Genomic DNA, 19,978 nt, shown 5'->3' on the forward strand with positions numbered 1-19,978 from the left:
TAGCATTTTCGCCATCCTGTCAACCGTTTCGCTGTTTCACAGTGTTACATGCTCGTTCGTAGCCCACGCCCTTTACTCGGAGTGCGTCGACCCGAATGGCTTCGGGTTTACCAAGTTTGTTGACGGCAGTCCTCTGGTCTTCTCAGCCAAATCGTCTGCTTTTTCATTTCCCTTTACTCCACTATGGCCCGGCATCCAAACGATACGGATCGTGCCATTTTCAGAGAAGATTTTAATCTCCCTCTTACACTCCAAGACTATTTGTGACTTTAACGTTGTGGTTGTTATTGCCCTTGTGGCCACTTTACTATCCGTAAATATGTTCACCCTCGACGTCCTCACATTAGCACCTTACCACCTGACGCATTCCGTGATTGCCCGGATCTCCGCCAGCAGGACCGTATTGTGGTCAGGCATTCTAAAACAGAACTCAATCCCTGGGTTCTCAATATAGACCCTCAGGCCCACTCTGTTCTCTAGATTTGGTTAATCCGTGCAACATGATCCTCCAGATGGCATTACAAGGATTTCGTCAATCCAAGACTGTGCCTATGTCAACAGTGCCTTGCACTCTAGCTCAAGTGTAGTCTCAGGTATTCGATCGGAAACTTCTTCCATTTCTTCCAGGTTTCCTATCGTCGCCTCGATTATACCGCGATGGTATGCCCTGCTCTATCTATCCTCTATCCATTCTCCCATCGCCTTGAGTCTCTTAGCCGCAATGACTGCCGCACACTTAATCTGTGTGTCTATGGATCGGAAATCTAGAATGGTCTCCATTGCCCTAGTAGGCGTGGTCCTCATCGCTCTACGTCAGGACAACACGATCTCTGAACCTGTTGAATAATCCTTACGTTGCACTATTTCTGCATCGCAGCCCACCAAACTACTGAGGCGTAAGTAAGTAACGGTCTAAATACGCTCCTATAGAGCCAGTGGACTATCCTCGGTTTAAGGCCCCATTTCGAGCTTACGGTCCGTCTACATAGAGCCCAGCATCTGTGAGCTTTCTCAGTACGCTCCTGAATGTGACACTTCCAATACAGTTTCCTGTCCAGTATCACATCTAAGTATTTGAACTTTTTAAATACCGCATTCGTTTTATTGAGGAAACGTGGTGCGTAAAATCTTCCTCGCGAACAGTTATATTTTAGTCTTCTCTGGGTTAACATTGGGACCTCAGGGTCAAGCCCAGTCATATGCCAGACACTTGCGACCCTTCTGCATAGCCGGTTCAGATCCTTACCCTTTAGAAGTATTATAACATCGTCTGCGTACCAGACGGGTCCAAATCGCTCTTCAGGCAGCATCCGTAATAGGTCATTTATGGTGGTCACCCATACGAGTGGCGATAAAGTGCCCCCCATATGCCAGACACTTGCGACCCTTCTTCATAGCCGGTTCAGATCCTTACCCTTTACAAGTATTATAACATCGTCTGCGTACCAGACGGGTCCAAATCCCTCTTCAGTCAGCATCCGTAATAGGTCATTTATGGTGGTCACCCATACGAGTGGCGATAAAGTGCCCCCCATATGCCATATGCAAGTCCCTTTCGGCCCTTTTGCATAGCTCGTTCGGATCCTTACACATTAGATACCTTAGAAGTATTATAACATCGTCTACGTAGCAGTCGGGTTCAAATCCCTCTTCAGTCAGCATCCGTAATAGGTCATTTATGGTGGTCACCCATAAGAGTGGGGATAAAATGTCCCCCTGTGGCGTGCCACTTTCTCCCTTATATTTATGCCATGGGACACACAATTTATCCACCTGTTCCTTAGCATATGGTTTATCCAGTCTCTAAGGACCGGGTCCACCCGGTGCTGGTCTATGGATTGGATCGGTGTGTCAGTGCGCACAAATCCGCTCGTTAACCAGATCCTCCACTTGGGACCGATGATCTGATGGAATTCTACCTGATGCACTGCCAATATTGATGACTGCATAAGTCAGTTGAAGGCCATCGTATCTCAGAGGTAAGCATGTCCGCCTATGACGCTGAACGCCTGGGTTCGAATCCTGGCGAGACCATCAAAAAAAAAAATGTCAGCGGTGATTTTCCCCTCCTAATTCTGGCGACATTTGTGAGGTACTATGCCATGTAAAACTTCTCTCCCAAGAGGTGTCGCTCTGCGTCACTCTGTTCGGACTCTTCTATAAAAAGGAGGTCCCTTATCATTGAGCTTAAACTTGAATCGGACTGCACTCATTGATATGAGAGAAGATTGCCCCTGTTCCTTGGTGGAATGTTCATGAGCAAAAGTTGCTTTTGCATTTTCATAAGTCAGCTCATCTCTGTTGTGCTTCCTTGCCACTCTGGCATAAGAGCGCCCTCTTCTCCTTAACCATTCTCAACGACCATCTTCCCCTTCCGTGATGGCTGTGATCTCCTTTTGGAAGTCACAGTCCTCCATGAATACTCAGGGGCCGTGCGGGCTTCCATCGTTCCTGTTCCGACTTTGTCTACCTCCTAAGGACACTGTGTGGAGTCTCCATTGGGGGATGGTCGGCTTGGATTTCCCAGAGTACTTAATAGCGGGGAGCTTTTTTCTTCTTCAGTATTTTAACAGTGTTATGCTCTTTGGGAAATCTGATTCTCTTTCCAGCTTTCATAGAAGTGCCTAAAATGTCAGTTCTATCCCTTCCAGCATCCTGCACTTTCGCTCGATTGCGCTGCCCTTACATACTTCTCGGTCTCTTTTGTAGTGCCTTGGATCGCTTTCTCGGTTTGATTGTGAGCTTAGCAAAGCCATCGCTCACTTCTGCCGCTGCCCTCTCTCCCTCTCTCGATTCGACTACAATGACTGTTTCATTGACAATGTCGCTATCTGAGTCCAAGTCGAAAACACCACCTTTACTTAAAGGCTGGGGACGTACTGTGCATCCCTCTGGTTTATCCGTCTCTTCCTCATTAATTAGTCTGACGATAGTTGTGTGATTGAAGTACTACTCTCGACTATAGGTGGGGAGAAGGCACCAAGGCACCCACATCTATAGGAGGAGAGAACACACTACGGTCTGATGCCACCACCGCAGCTGTTGGGTTTTTGGAGCCCATTTCTAGCCTACTCCTAAAAGGCTTCGAAATTCTTCGTAATAGGTAGAACCTATTCCGATATACGCATATTTGTCTTTGAGGAGCGCAATGAAAACACTTCCGCTTCCGGCTACTTTAATAACGGAAAAGGGTTTGGTTTTACTTTTTTTCTTATTCGGTGTTAGTATACGAAAACACACTTTAATCAAAACAAGTTTCGGACCATAAGTGAATTGAATTTTGAAGACCATAGTAGAAGTCATTGTGTAATATTTCAGCCCATTGGGATAAGAAATGCGCCTTGTAGGGGCTCAAGAAGCAAAATCGGGAGATCGGCCTATAGCCTTATCAAACTATAGATCGATTCAGACCATATCGGGCACGTATATTGACGGTCATGGCAGTAGGCGTGGTACACAATTTTTGCCAAGTTGGATGAGAATTGCGCCCTCTAGCGGCTCTAGAAGTCAAGTTCCAATATTGGTTAATATGGCAGCTATATCAGGTTTTTTACCGACGTGTAAAGCACAGTGTTTGGAAGTCATAACAAAACACCGCGTGCAAAATTTCTGTCAAGTCGGATGAGAATTGCGCCCTCTATCGGCTCTAGAAGTCAAGTTTCAGGATCGGTTAATATGGCAGCTATACCAGATTATGAACCGATTTGAATCATATTTAGCACAGTTGTTGGGAGTGATACCAAAACACCACGTGCAAATTTTCAGTGAAATCGGACGACAATTGCGCCCTCTAGAGGCTCAAGAAGTCAAGACCCGAGATCGGTTTATATGTGCAGCTTTATCAAAACATGGACCGATTTTGCTCTACGTTCAAAATTTTAGCCAAATCGGACTTTAATTACGTCCTCTAGCGGCTCAAGAAGTCACGACCCAAGATCGGTTTATATGGCAGCTATATCAAAACATGGACCGATTTTGCACTACGTGCGCCCTCTAGAGGCTCAAGAAGTCAAGACCCAAGATCGGTTTATATGGCAGCTATATCGAAACATGGACCGATTTTGCACAACGTGCAAAATTTCAATCAAATCGGACGTTAATTGCGCCCTCTAGAGGCCCAAGAAGTCAAGACCCAAGATCGGTTTATATGGCAGCTATATCAAAACAAGGACCGATTTTGCACTACGTGCAAAATTTCAGTCAAATCGGACGTTAAATGCGCCCTCTAGAGGCTCAAGAAGTCAAGACCCAATATCGGTTTATATGGCAGCTATATCGAAACATGAACCGCTTTGGGCTTTTACAATACCAACCGACTTACACTAATAAAAAGTATTTTTGCAAAATTTCAAGCGCCTAGCTTTACTGCTTCGAAAGTTTGCGTACTTTCGACAGACAGACGGACGGACATGGCTAGTTCGACTTAAAATGTCATGACGATCAAAAATATATATTACTTATTTTTTATACCCACCACCGAAGAATGGGGGTATATTCATTTTGTCATTCCGTTTGCAACACATCGAAATATCCATTTCCGACCCTATAAAGTATATATATTCTTGATCAGCGTAAAAATCTAAGACGATCTAGACATGTCCGTCCGTCTGTCTGTTGAAATCACCTTACAGTCTTTAAAAATAGAGATATTGAGCTGAAATTTCGCACAGACTCTTTTTTTGTCCATAGCAGGTTAAGTTCGAAGATGGGCTATATCGGACTATATCTTGATATAGCCCCCATATAGGCCGATCCGCCGATTTAGGGTCTTAGGCCCATAATAGCCTTATTTGTTATCCGATTTTGCTGATATTTGGGACAGTGAGATGCGCTAGGCCCTTCAATATCCTTCGTCAATTTGGCCCAGATCGGTCCAAATTTGAATATAGCTGCCATATAGACCGATCCCCCGATTTAGGGTCTTAGGCCCATAAAAGCCACATTTATTATCCGATTTTGCTGAAATTTGGGACAGTAAGTTGTGTTAGACCCTTCGACATCCTTCGTCAATTCGGCCCAGATCGGTCCAGATTCGGATATAGCTGCCATATTGGCCGATCCTCCGATTTAGGGTCTTAGGCCCATAAAAGCCACATTTATTATCCGATTTTGCTGAAATATGGGACAGCGAGTTACGTTGGGCCCTTCGACATCCTCCGTCAATTTGGCCCAGATAGGTCCAAATTTGAATATAGCTGCCATATAGACCGATCCTCCGATTTAGGGTCTTAGGCCCATAAAAGCCACATTTATTATTCGATTTTGCTGAAATTTAGGACAGTGAGTTGTGTTAAGCCCTTCGACATCTTTCGTCAATTTGGCCCAGATCGGTCCAGATTTGGATATAGCTGCCATATAGACCGATCCCCAGATTTAGGGTCTTAGGCCCATTAAAGCCGCATTTATTATCCGATTTTGCTGAAATTTGGTTCAGTGAGTTGCCTTAGGCCCTTCGACATCTTTCTTTAATTTGGCACTGATCGGTTCAGATTTGGATATAGCTGCCATATAGACCGATCCTCCGATTTAGGGTCTGAGGCCCATAAAAGCCACATTTATTATCCGATTTTGCTGAAATTTGGGACAGTGAGTTGTGTTAGATCCTTCGACATCCTTCGTCAATTCGGCCCAGATCGGTCCAAATTTGGATAAAGCTGCCATACAGGCCGATCCTCCGATTTAGGGTCTTAGGCCCATAAAAGCCACATTTATTATCCGATTTTGCTGAAATATGGAACAGCGAGTTACGTTGGGCCCTTCGATATCCTCCGTCAATTTGGCCCAGATCGGTCCAAATTTGAATATAGCTGCCATATAGACCGATCCTCCGATTTAGGGTCTTAGGCCCATAAAAGCCACATTTATTATTCGATTTTGCTGAAATTTAGGACAGTGAGTTGTGTTAAGCCCTTCGACATCTTTCGTCATTTTGGCCCAGATCGGACCAGATTTGGATATAGCTGCCATATAGACCGATCCTCAGATTTAGGGTCTTAGGCCCATTAAAGCCGCATTTATTATCCGATTTTGCTGAAATTTGGTTCAGTGAGTTGCCTTAGGCCCTTCGACATCTTTCTTTAATTTGGCACTGATTGGTTCAGATTTGGATATAGCTGCCATATAGACCGATCCTCCGATTTAAGGTTTTGGGCCCATAAAAAGCGCATTTATTGTCCGATGTCGCTGAAATTTGGGACAGTGAGGTGTGTTGGGCTTTTCGATGTTGGTCTTCAATTTGGCTCAGATCGAACTAGATTTGGATATAGCTGCCATATAGACCGATCTCTCGGTTGAACAGTGACTTGTACTTATAAGCATTTGTTTTAAATCGTTTGAAATGTCTATATAGCTGCTTTGGGGCATAAGGTATGCAGTTTTCACTGGATTTTGAGGAAAGGTTGTTCATATATATACCCGAGGTGGTGGGTATCCAAAGTTCGGACCGGCCGAGCTTAACGCCTTTTTACTTGTTTTTTTTTTTTTTTTTTGTAGTATTTCGAAGTTGGACTGTTTGTGCTGCCTTATCATTTGGCATTTTTCACAAACTCAACCCAATTTTAGGTAATTATTTTTTTTTAACTGCTGCAAAGTAGCGATCCTAGAGTGGTAAAATGTTGCCAGTACATGTTGGCTGACATTTATCACCCCCAGAGACCGTTAATTTGTAAACTTTTCTATTTGGTAAGGCTGCGTTATTTCTCTTTCGGCCTTTTGAAATGAGAAATTCTTTAGCTACGTTTTAACAGCATTCGCCATGGTGGCTATCATCGCCTGGCCTTTGAGTTAGTCTGTAGACTACCTTTCATGCTGTACTCCTGTCCCTTTTCGCTGTGACAGTGACAGGGTAGTGTTGTCAAATGATGGCCAAGAAAACGTGAGTTGGGAGTTGAATTTTTGGCAACACTTTTTCAGGATTTTCAGTTAATATTAATGTTTGGTGACACCTCTTTGCCTTTGATTAATTATACATGGCATCTGCGGAAACATTCGAAAAAGTTGGCCGTTGCGCGGCCTTCTTTGTGGTTGACATTCTCGCTGGGCACAGTTAGCAAGCTGGCTGACTTCCACTTCTAGGTGTTAACGGAGTTGTTCACACTTTCCACACACACACACTCAGACGTCAAGCCACCATGAAAGTCCAAAACGTTAATCAACACATCAAGTCGCAATGAAGTTGGTAAAAAGTCATGTTTATTAAGTTGATGTGTCTAGGCGCATTGTGGAGTATGTTGTGGCTGCCAACATGGGTCTCCCCAGTTGCCACCGAAATCGGGTTACAGCTCATTTGGTATTCCGAGCAAAAGTCAACAACATCTAAATAAATGGATAATTGTCTTTAAAGGATTACCACACAGCATAGATGAGTTTTTCGCCAGGCAACGACGGAGGGGGGCCTTATTTGCAGATGGCCTTAAAGCGATTACACAGTGTTAAGTTTTTTAAATTTCCAATAAAGGCAAAAGGCAATCAATCGCCAGGATGCTGCTTACAGGTGGATTACATTTGTTTGTCTTCTAATTCCATCACGAAATTGAGATGGCACCAAAGCAGAGTTTCATCTAAATTGAGTTTAGATCAATGATGCCAAACTTTTTGGGGGAAGCTATAAATCCTGGAGACAAGGCCAATGACATGGAGAGTTGATTTTACTAGGATAGGTTTTGTTGGCAAATTTTATTCTAAAGTTTAACAATCAGATAAATTCGAGACACTATTTAATATTTGAAACTTAAAGAAGGCTAACAAAAAAATTCTTGCTTAACTACTACAGCTCAAATGGAAGATATATCAACAGCTTTAAATTACCGAGGATTTTACAGGGTAGCTAACATGAAGTGTTACCAATTGCCCAAAAAATAATTGCGGTAATTGTATTCTTTCTTCTGTCAGTTATCAGCTGTTACTTTTAGCTTGCTTTAGAAAAAAAGTGTAAAAAAAGTATATTTGATTAAAGTTCATTCTAAGCTTTATTAAAAATGCATTTACTTTCTTTTAAAAAGTCCGCAATTACTTTTTGGGCAACCCAATACACTGTGTATGGAAACTAGGTAAGGTAGGGTTAGGTTTAAGTGGCAGTCTGCCATCAGACTCACTTAGACGTTTTCGTCCATTGTGATACCACAGGAACAGAAGAAGGAAGTTGCCTTCTAGTTCCTACAGCTACAGAACCATCCAGATCGCTTTAAAAAGTCCAATAACTTGCGAAGGAGGCTACCATAGCGCAGAGGTTAGAATGTCCGTCTATGACGCTGATCGCCTGGGTTTGAATCCTGACGAGATTATCAGAAAAAATGTCAGCGGTGGTTTTCCCCTCCTAATGCTGGCAACATTTGTGAGTTACTATGCCGTGTAAAAATTCTCTCCAAAGAGGTGTCGCACTGCGGCACGCCATTCGGACTCGGCTATAAAAAGGATGCCCCTTATCAATGAGCTTAAAACTTGAATCGGAATGCACTCGTTGATATGTGAAAAGTTTGCCCCTGTTCCTTAGAGCAATGTTCATGGGCAAAATTTGCAATTTTGCCATAACTTGCGAATGTTCACATCCGCTAAATCAGACAGGTTCTCGAAGAAATGAGAACCTAAAGTGAAACTCCTTCTGACTGCTTGTGCAAGACACACACACACAGAAGGTGTTCTATGGTCTCTTCTTCTTCGATGTCCTCACAGCTTCTGCAAAAGTAGTTGCTGGCAACCTTCTGTCTGTCAGCATGTTCTCCGATTCGATAGTGACTTGTCATGACGGATACAATGACTAAGATGTCTGTTCTAGCCAATGACCGAAAAGCGATAGACCTCTTCAAGTCTAGATTAGGCCACATGGTTTTGGAATGCTCACAGCCCCCACTTTGTGATCATCTATCCTTCGTTGTCCTTCGTGTCTGGTCCTGAAAACTAAGCTTACATGTCGCTAGAGGCATACCCATAGATTTCAGTTTCCCTGGAATGTGTAGGGTAGTTCCTAGTCTCGCAATCTCATCCGCTTTACAATTCCCTGGGATATCTCTGCGGCCTGGCACCTAGAATCGGTGAATTATGAACTGTTCAGCCATCTCGCAATCTCATCCGCTTTGCAATTCCCTGGAATATCTCTGTGGCCCGGCACCCAGAATCGGTGAACTATGAACTGTTCAGCCATCTCGTTGAGAGATCTGCAACAGTCAAGCGCGGTTTTTGTGTTCAGAAATGCGTTCTGCAGGGATTTAATGGCTGCCACCATTGTCCGTAGCTGACACGTGGTCAATGAGAAAGCTCCCTTAACCTTCGCTTAATTTGTCTAGCCGCAATGTTCAGAGGTATAAGATGTAGCATTAAATTCATTGCATCAGATCGTGTAGTTCTCAGTGCGGATGTGATGCACAAACAAGTCATCCTTTGGATCCGGTTAAGTATTGAGCTCCAGGTGGACTTTTGAAGCACCGTCCACCAGACCACAACACCATATAGCATAATAGGTCTGACAACTGCAGAATATACCCAATGAGTGACACACCCAAATTTTGCCAACGGCTCTCTTGCAAGGGTGTATAGGGCAAGGGTTGCCTTTCTTGCCCTTTCCAAAATGTTAGATGTGAAGTTCAATTTCCTGTCCTGCAAAACATCCTGCGCTTTCTGTAAATAGAACATTCTCTCCTCCCAAGGAGACAGTTTTCACTGTAGGCAACTTGTATCTCCTGCTGAAAAGAAGGACTTCTGTCTTTCACGGATTTATACCCAGACCATTTTCGGTGGCCCACTTTGCTGTTGCACGTAGAGCTTCCTGAAGTATATCTCTTAGAGTGCTGGAAAACTTTCCCCTAACCGCAATTGCCACGTCATCAGCATACGCGACCACTTTTACGCCTTTTTCTTCCAGAGACAATAATATATTGTTAATGGCTATATTTCGAAGTAGAGGAGACAGTACACCACCTTGAGGGGTTCCTCTGCTATCCCATCTTTTTAGATCCGTTGTTAATAAACTTTCTTATGATAGAGTTGAGGCCTAGAAACTCCAACTCCTTCATGATTGACTTCGGTTCTTCATTTTTGAAAGCACCTTCAATGCCAAGAAATGCATTGTATATTCCTTGACAGCGAGAGAACCCTCTATGTAGCCGACTAGGTCCTGAAGGGTTGTTTCAGTGGATTTGCCTTTACTATATACTTGCAGCTACCGCGACAGGCGATCTCCAGGGAACTTTGCCCTAAGATATGTTTCTATCAACAAGAGTCTTCGTATAAGAGTCTTCAGTATAAATGATGACAGACTAATAGAACGAAAACCTTTCGTTTTCATTTCATTTTATTTTTGTTATTAAATCATTGTCCTTTTAGCTCTAAAGTTTTGTGGATTATTGGTTTCTGAATAATTTTATTTAATATTTTGACTTAATATTTTGACTTAACTTGCCATTTAAAATCATTTTTTAATATATTTCTTTCCTATTTCAGCAAATGTTTCAAAATCGATGAATAAGGTGAGTACTACAGAGTATATTGTTCTACATCTACGACGTTGAATGGCTAAGACTTAATTTTGTTTCCTTGTCTATTAGTTTTTAAATTTGTTTAAAAATTTACAAAAAATTTATTCAAGTGTACATGTCTTATGCCAACTCCACTAACTTCCGTATCAGTTTTGGTTTCAAAATGCGCTATGAATTTCTCAAACTATTTTCCATATAAACATTTATCTTATGAATAATGGGATTAGTTTGAAATTTCACCATTTCAAATATCCCAGTATTTTACAAACTCTTTTGCCATTGCATTTTGCAGATTGCATACTCTTTTTTTCGTATATGAGAAACAATGCATTTGCTTGATTAAGAGATAGCATGTGGGTTTTGCAGAATACTTTTGTATAGAAGAAAAGTCAAAGTGATGCAATGGCTTCGCTTAAGGAGGGAAAATGTTGGGGTTATGCTACAATAGCAAGAGTTGCAATTCGGAAATACAACACTCACCATATGGCAACCGTAGAAAGCAATCTTGAAATGAATTAAATAAAATGTAGCTTGAATTATCAAAAGCCTAAAAAAGAAGTATGAAAATTAGCTATGTTAGTGAAAATATATTATAATATAAAAATTCACGTTAGAGCGCCACCTATATGTGAAATTTAAAATTATAATAAATCCTAATACAGAAAATCCTAATTCAAAAGTAATTACAACCAAATACGCTCTTTCCGAATCTATTCAATTTGGAGCCCTAAGTATTAAAGAAACCAAGATATTGGCCATTTTTGGCAAAATTTGGTCATTTTTTTATATGATATCCCATTTTGCAGGGATAATGGCCCACTGTGGCCAACTGGGCAATAGTGGGCTAAAACCTTTTACAGGAAATATAATATGGACCACGCTCTTTCCGGATCTATTCAATTTGGAGCCCTAAGTATTAAAGAATCCAAGATATTGGCAATTTTTGGCAAATTTTGGTCATTTATATATATGACTAGCTGGCCCGGGCCCGCTCCGCTGCGCCTCCTTTTAATTTATATCAAACAAAAGTTTCCTTGGAATGTTTATTTTCGACAAGGGGTGATGTTTTGGGAAAGGGGTGATGGCCTAAATACATGGTCCTAAATTTTGATATTAAATTCGTATTCTACTCCCAAATACCTTTATTTGAGCCCCATATTGCGATGGTCACTAAAAAATTGTTGTTTGTAGGGCATTTTGGGAAAGGGGGAGACCCCCAGAAAATTGGTCCCGAAAATGGGTATTAATTCGTGCTCTACCCCCCAATACCTTTCATTTAAGCTCCACATTGACATGGTCGGTAAATATGCCCGATTCAGGGGTGTTTTGGGGATTGGGGTGGTCCACCAAACTCTAAGCCCGCAAAATATATCAGCAACGTGCTCTATTGTCATATATCTATATATCATTTATCTGAACCCCATATTGCCGTTGGCCTCAAAATTGGATATCAAATTCGTTTTCTAATCTCATTTAAACTCCTTATTGTAAAAGTCAGCAAATATGTCCGGTTTGGGGTATTGGCCCTAAAAACTATGAATATTTAGTTTTACTCTCTTTAAGACCCAAATTGTCTTGGTGAGCGAATACGTCCTATTTGGGGGTTATTATGGTGGTGGGACGTCCGCTAGACAGATGGCCCCTAATGCTGATATCAGATACGTGGTCTACTCCCACATACCTTTAATTTGAGTCCTATATTTCCATAGTCGGCAAACATGACTGGCTTGGGGGGTGTTTTGGGGAATGGGCGGCCACTCAGTGAGTTGGCCTTGAAAATATATATCGGATTCGTGTTCCACTTTAAAAACCCTCTTATTTGAGCCTCATATTGGAATAGTCAGCAAATACTTCCTATTTGGGTGGTGTTGTGGGGTTGGGGTGGTCCGTAGACACTTTTTCCCGAATATTGATATCAAATTCGTGCTATATTTCCGAAGACCTTTCATTTGAGCCCCATATTGGTATGGTCGTAAATTTGTCCGCTTTGGGTGTTGTTTTTGATGATAGACGGCCCCCCAAACACTTGGTCCCATATTTGGATGTCAGATTCGTATTCTACATTCAAATACCTTTTATTTAAGCCCCATATTCCCATGGTCAGTAAATAAGTCCTGTTTGGGGGTGTTTGGGAAAGGGGTGGATCCCCAGAAACGTGGTCCCACATTTAAATGTCAGATTCGTATTCTACTCGCAAATACCTTTCATTTTAGTCCCATATTGCCATGGTCGGTAAATATGTCCGAATTAGGAGTGTTTTGGGGCTTGGGGTAGTCCCCCTGGCACTTGGTCCGACAATTGCATATCAGATACGTTTCTTATCCTAATTACCTTTCATTTGAGTCCCATATTGTCGTGATTGGTGTAAATATTAAATTTGATTTAATTTAATTTAATTTAATTTAATTTAATTTAATTTAATTTAATTTAATTTAATTTAATTTAATTTAATTTAATTTAATTTAATTTAATTTAATTTAATTTAATTTAATTTAATTTAATTTAATTTAATTTAATTTAATTTAATTTAATTTAATTTAATTTAATTTAATTTAATTTAATTTAATTTAATTTAATTTAATTTAATTTAATTTAATTTAATTTAATTTAATTTAATTTAATTTAATTTAATTTAATTTAATTTAATTTAATTTAATTTAATTTAATTTAATTTAATTTAATTTAATTTAATTTAATTTAATTTAATTTAATTTAATTTAATTTAATTTAATTTAATTTAATTTAATTTAATTTAATTTAATTTAATTTAATTTAATTTAATTTAATTTAATTTAATTTAATTTAATTTAATTTAATTTAATTTAATTTAATTTAATTTAATTTAATTTAATTTAATTTAATTTAATTTAATTTAATTTAATTTAATTTAATTTAATTTAATTTAATTTAGTTTAATTTAATTTAATTTAATTTAATTTAATTTAAATTAATTTAATTTAATTTAGTTTAATTTAATTTAATTTAATTTAATTTAATTTAGTTTAATTTAATTTAAATTAATTTAATTTAATTTAATGTAGTTTAATTTAGTTTAATTTTATTTTATTTCATTTCATTCCGTTGTATTTCCTTTCGTTTTATTTATTTATTTTTTTTTCATTGCAATCTCTTCTAACCTTCGTAAATTCCCTGATGTGGTCTATAGGTTTCCTGCTGTTAAATTCAAATTAACACAGCGGTAGCACTGCAAACATTCATTTCATACTTGTGGTCTCTTAATTTAATATACCATCCGGTTTCAAAAATGTAACAAATCTTTGGTAATGCCAACCTTTTGGTAAGGAGAGCTTACCTTATTAATTTTTATAACCATTATTATCATGAAAATTGATGTGGGCTTATCTGCTCTCAGAGAACCATCATCCCATACCATTTTCATAGTTTGTTAAATCTGTAGGATTTGCAATAAAGAACTTCACTTGCCCACGCTTGTAATGGGGCACCAGCAACACAAAGGAGCAAAGAAGCAAATGAAACGCAATGAGATAAATGCTTACTCACTACTCTTGTATGGGTCACCATTAATTTAGTTTTGTTGGTTGTTAAATTTTCTATACTCCAAAGATAACAACGAAAGCGGCTTTGATTCAGCTCTTCGCTTTAAATACCCATAATTTGCCCTTGTTTTGAATGCAAGCGGCTCAATTGCAAAGTGTCTCTTAAGTTATATCATATTTCCTTCCTTCCGCATTTGTCCATATATCCTGTTTGGCCATAAATAATCCCCTCAATGTTAATAAACAAAGAGTAAAGTGTGGTCAAACGCCGTTTGCAGTACTAAATGTTTGCATAAGCTCTTTATGCATAGTAAAAACCATCCGGAGTTGAGTGAAGTTGTATTTGTTACTCCTCTCTTGAAGTAATCAGAGAAGTTTTGATGTAAACCATTGCAGCCTAGATGGAAACTGCAGATTCAAGTTTAGATAATTTTAAGTGTACTCTTACAACTCCGCCATGTAGTTTGAAACTAAGAGTTACACTCTTAGTGTTAAACTCCAAGTAGGTGCATTAGAAATTGCACATTCTCTTATGAAGATATATTTTCATTGCAAATTTTGATTGCGCCACTCTTTAGTTTTTTGTATTAAACATAAATAAACCTAGAGTTAAAAAGAAACCCAAATTTCTCTTAATGGCTGAAAATGAAAATTTATTTGTTATTCTTAAAGCTGCACAACAGTTGTGAAGAAGCAACGTTTCAACATAATGTATGTTTTTAACAATTATTGAATTTAACACTTAAATATGATTTAAAATATGTGAAATGTCTCACAGTGGTCTCCAATCGAAATCAAAAGCCTTAAAGTCCAAAACCTCATTTCTCTTAAAAAGTTAAGACTCAAGCTTTATAACTCAAAATTAAAATAAAATTATCTCCATTATCACATTTTGTTTGCTAGTCTGTTTGACTGTTACTGGCTACACCACAATAAAATTTTAGACCGCACTGATATTGAGGGTCCTAACATAACTCACTATTGCAAATTTCAGCGCAATCGGGTAATAAATGTATGTTTTATGAACCCAAACTCCTAAATCGGTGTGAATGACAGCTAGTGAGGTTAAGCCCAAACGTTGTTGCCAGGAATGTAACCGTGATAAAAATCTGTCACAACTGCTAACTGGTGGTTCATGCTACGCCTTATTCTATTACAGTTGGCTTAGCGGTTTAAAAATGGCATCGTTTTCAATATGAAAAATAATTTTTGTCAAACATTTTGCAAAATTTTCCAAAAGAGATACCCTTCTTCTGGCCTTTACTGTCAAATCGTCTGCTTGTTCATTCTCCCTTACTCCGTTATGACCGGGCAATCAAACGATGTGGATTGTGCCATAGTCAGATAAGGCATCTCCTTCTTCCACTGCAAGACTGTTCGTAACCTCACGGTCCTTGTAGTTATTACCCTAATGGCCAGTTTATTGTTCATAAAGATGTTCTAACTCGACGTCATTGTGCTAACACCACACCACCTCACGCCGTCCGTGATCACCCCTAACTCCGCCTGCAGGAACTTATTGTGGCCAGCCATTCGGAACAGATTGCAGTTCAAGTGTTCTCAATATAGACCCCCTGGTCCAATCTGTCTTCAAGCTTTGATCCAACCGTATAGCATGAACTTTCAGATGGCAATATCTTAGTTCCGTCAATTAAACACTTTGCCGCTGGCAGCAGTGCCTTGCACTTGACCTTAAGTATCGTTTCAGGTATCCGATCGGAAACTTCTTTAAATCCATCCAGGTTTTCTATCATCGCCTCGATTATACCGCGATGGTGTGACCTGCTCCAATCCTCTATCCATCCTACCATAGCCTAAAGTCTAATCGCCACTGTACATGCCTCACATGTAATCTTTATGTCCATGGGTCGGATATCTAGAATAGTCTCCAGTGCCCTGGCGGGGCTGTTCCTCATCGCCGAAGGCAACATGTTCTCTGAGCCTGTTGTTTTAGACTTACGATGCACTTTTCTCCATCGCAGTCCACCAAACTACTGAGGCGTTAGTAAGTATTGATGTAATCAAACCCCTCTAGAACCAGTGGACTATTCTCGTACTCCTGCACCATTTCTAGCCCATCTACATAGTGCCCAACATCTGGGGACCTTCTCGGTACGCTCCTGAATGTGACACTTCCAATTCCTGTCCAAGATTTGATCTTGTCAGATATCGAAAACGTTCCTTCTTCGTGAACAGGCATATTTCAGTCTTATCGGGGATAACAGTGAGACCTCTAGATCTATCCCAGTCATATGCCATGTTTAAGACCGTTTCGCCCTTTCTGCATAGCTAATTTGGAACCTTACTTAACGGGCTCTAGTCCTTCCTCAGTCCGCATCCGTAATAGATTATGGTTGCTATTGTTGTTGTAGCAGTGTGTTGTACACTGAGCCGGCAGCCCTTGCCGATGATGGACTCCATCGGTTTTATCCGGGACGTATGGGTCCTTGAAATCTCCTTCCCTATATATTATAGGGGACATTGTAGCCTTTTAATTAAATTTACTTATGTACCATACTTGTAGCGCAGATGTTAGCATATCCGCCTAAGACGCTGAACGCCTGGGTTCGAATCAAGGCGAGACCATCAGAAAAAAATTTTCAGCGGTGGGTTTCCCCTCCTAATGCTGGCAACATTTGTGAGGTACTATGCCATGTAAAACTTCTCTCCAAAGTGGTGTCGCACTGCGGCACGCCTTTCGGACTCGGCTATAAAACGGAGACCTCCTATAAAAAGGAGGCCCATTATGTCGTCTTCAGTGCAGCCATCTCAAACAAGCCATCCTTTGGATCCGGTTAAGTACTGAGCAGTAGGTGGACTTTTAAAGCGCCGTCCACCAGAACACAACACCATATAGCATTTTAGGTCTGACAACTGCAGGATATACTCAGTGCATGACTTGCGGTTTCTGTAAATGGAACATTCTCTCCTCCAAGGAGACACGTTCCACTGTAGGCAACATGTGTCTTCTGCTGCAAAGAACTAATTCTGTCTTGCACGGATTTATACCTAGACCACTTTCGTGCCTTAAGTTGTTACAAATGCCCCCTGAGTAATAAAACTTTTTCTTATAATCTCATCAGGATTCAAGCCCAAAGTTGGACGAGCTAAACATTAAGCCAAACTGCCCTCTGAATAAGAACATCAAACTATGACAATCCAAATGCAAATACAACAAGTAAGAGCGTGCCAAGTTCGGTCGGGCCGAATCTTATATACCCTCCACCATGGGTAGCATTTGTCGAGTTCTTTGCCCGGTATCTCTTTTAAGGCAAACAAAGAATAATGAATAAGAATGGTTATGCTGTTGGAGCTATATTGAAATGTAGTCCGATTCGGACCACAACTGAATTGAATGCTAAACATTGTAGAAGTCTTTGTGTAATATTTCAGTCCATTCGTATAAGAATTGCACCTTTTAGGGCTCAGGAAGCAATATCTGAAGATCGGTTTATATGGGAGCTGTATCAAGCTATAGATGGGAGATAGATTCAGACCTTATGTCACATGTATGTTGAAGATGTACACAATTTTAGGCAAATTGAATAAAAACTGCGCCCTCTAGCGGCTCAAAAAGTCAAGATCCCAGATGGGTTTATATGGCAGCTATATCACGTTATGTACCGATTTGCGCCATACTAAGCACAGTTGTTGGAAGTCATAACAAAACACCTCGTGCACAATTTTAGCCAAATCGAATAAGAATTGCGCCCTCTAGCGGCTCAAGAATTCAAGATCCCAGATGGGTTTATATGGCAGCTATATCACGTTATGTCTCGTGCACAATTTTAGCCAAATCGGATGAGAATTACGCCCTCTAGCGGCTCAAGAAGTCAAGATCCCAGATGGGTTTATATGACAGCTATATCCGGTTATGTACCGATTTGCGCTATACTAAGCACAGTTGTTGGAAGTCATAACAAAACACCTCGTGCAACATTTAACCTAATCGAATAAGAATTGCGCCCTCCAGGGGCTCAAGAATTCAAGATCTAAGATCGGTTTATATGACATCTATACCAGGTTATAGGCCGATTTGAACCTTACTTAGCACAGTTGTTGGAAGTCATAACAAAAAACACTACGTGCAAAATTTTAGCCAAATCGGATGAGAATTGCGCCCTCTAGCGGCTCAAGAAGTCAAGATCTGAGATTGGTTTATATGGCAGCTATACCAGGTTATAGGCCGATTTTCAACTTACTGAGCACAGTTGTTGGAAGTCATAACAAAACACCTCGTGCAAAATTTCAGCAATATGGGATGAGAATTGCGCCCTCTAGCGGCTCAAGAAGTCAAGATCTGAGATTGGTTTATATGGCAGCTATACCAGGTTATAGGCCGATTTGAACCTTACACAGTTGTTGGAAGTCATAAAAAAACACTACGTGCAACATTTTAGCTAAATCGGATGAGAATTGCGCCCTCTAGCGGCTGAAGAAGTTAAGACCCAAGGTCGGCTTATATGACAGCTATACCAGGTCATAGGCCGATTTGAACCTTACTTAGCACAGTTGTTGGAAGTCATAACAAAACACTACGTACAACATTTTGGCCAAATCGGATGAGAATTGCGCCCTCTATAGGCTGAAGAAGTCAAGACCCAAGAACGGTATATGAACCGATTTGAACCATACTTGACACAGTTTTTGGACATGACACCAAAACACCATTTTCGGTTAAATCGGACAAGAATTGCGCCCTCTAGAGGCTCAAGAAGGCAAAACCCAAGATCGGTTTATATGGCAGCTATATCAAAACATGGACCGATTTGGCCCCTTTTGCAAACCCAACCAACCTACACTGATAAAAAGTAGGCTAGCTTTACTCCTTCGAAACCTAGCGTGCTTTCAACAGACAGACAGACGGACGGACGGACGGACAGACGGACGGACGGACATGGCTAGATCTACTTAAAATGATATGACGATCAAGAATATATTGGGTTGCCCAAAAAGTAATTGCGGATTTTTCATATAGTCGGCGTTGACAAATTTTTTCACAGCTTGTGACTCTGTAATTGCATTCTTTCTTCTGTCAGTTATCAGCTGTTACTTTTAGCTTGCTTTAGAAAAAAAATGTAAAAGAAGTAAAGGGTGATTTTTTTGAGGTTAGGATTTTCATGCATTAGTATTTGACAGATCACGTGGGATTTCAGACATGGTGTCAAAGAGAAAGATGCTCAGTATGCTTTGACATTTCATCATGAATAGACTTACTAACGAGCAACGCTTGCAAATCATTGAATTTTATTACCAAAATCAGTGTTCGGTTCGAAATGTGTTCATTCACCGTAACGTTGCGTCCAACAGCATCTTTGAAAAAATACGGTCCAATGATTCCACCAGCGTACAAACCACACCAAACAGTGCATTTTTCGGGATGCATGGGCAGTTCTTGAACGGCTTCTGGTTGCTCTTCACTCCAAATGCGGCAATTTTGCTTATTTACGTAGCCATTCAACCAGAAATGAGCCTCATCGCTGAACAAAATTTGTCAAAATTTGAACACATTTCGAACCGAACACTGATTTTGGTAATAAAATTCAATGATTTGCAAGCGTTGCTCGTTAGTAAGTCTATTCATGATGAAATGTCAAAGCATACTGAGCATCTTTCTCTTTGACATCATGTCTGAAATCCCACGTGATCTGTCAAATACTAATGCATGAAAATCCTAACCTCAAAAAAATCACCCTTTATATTTGATTAAAGTTCATTCTAAGTTTTATTAAAAATGCATTTACTTTCTTTTAAAAAATCCGCAATTACTTTTTGGGCAACCCATATTTCCAGCTTATGTTGCCTCTTATATTACAGGGACCCATATTCTCGCTTCATCATTAAAGTATTTGTCAATGTTAAGCAGATACATGGATAGATTTTGTAAATTTCCACCAACTCTCTTAGCAATAGCATGGACAAATCAAACTCTTACCATGGGCTGCAAAGTTGCATTGAGCATAAAAGGAAGAAATGAGAGTGAGAGGGCTT

General features: G+C 40.0%; 1 protein-coding gene across 1 annotated transcript in view; it reads left to right on the forward strand.

Moving 5' to 3' along the window:
- The window catches only part of LOC106083996 (protein muscleblind), a 913,910-nt gene that overhangs the window by 31,916 nt on the left and 862,016 nt on the right, over positions 1 to 19,978 (forward strand). Inside the window, exon 2 of the mRNA XM_059368557.1 lies at positions 10,435 to 10,460. The gene's annotated coding sequence lies outside the window, so the exon portion shown is untranslated. The remainder of the gene's footprint in view (positions 1 to 10,434; positions 10,461 to 19,978) is intronic.

The sequence above is a fragment of the Stomoxys calcitrans genome, chromosome 5 (genome assembly GCF_963082655.1).
Source record: "Stomoxys calcitrans chromosome 5, idStoCalc2.1, whole genome shotgun sequence".
Classification (NCBI taxonomy): Eukaryota; Metazoa; Arthropoda; class Insecta; order Diptera; family Muscidae; genus Stomoxys; species Stomoxys calcitrans.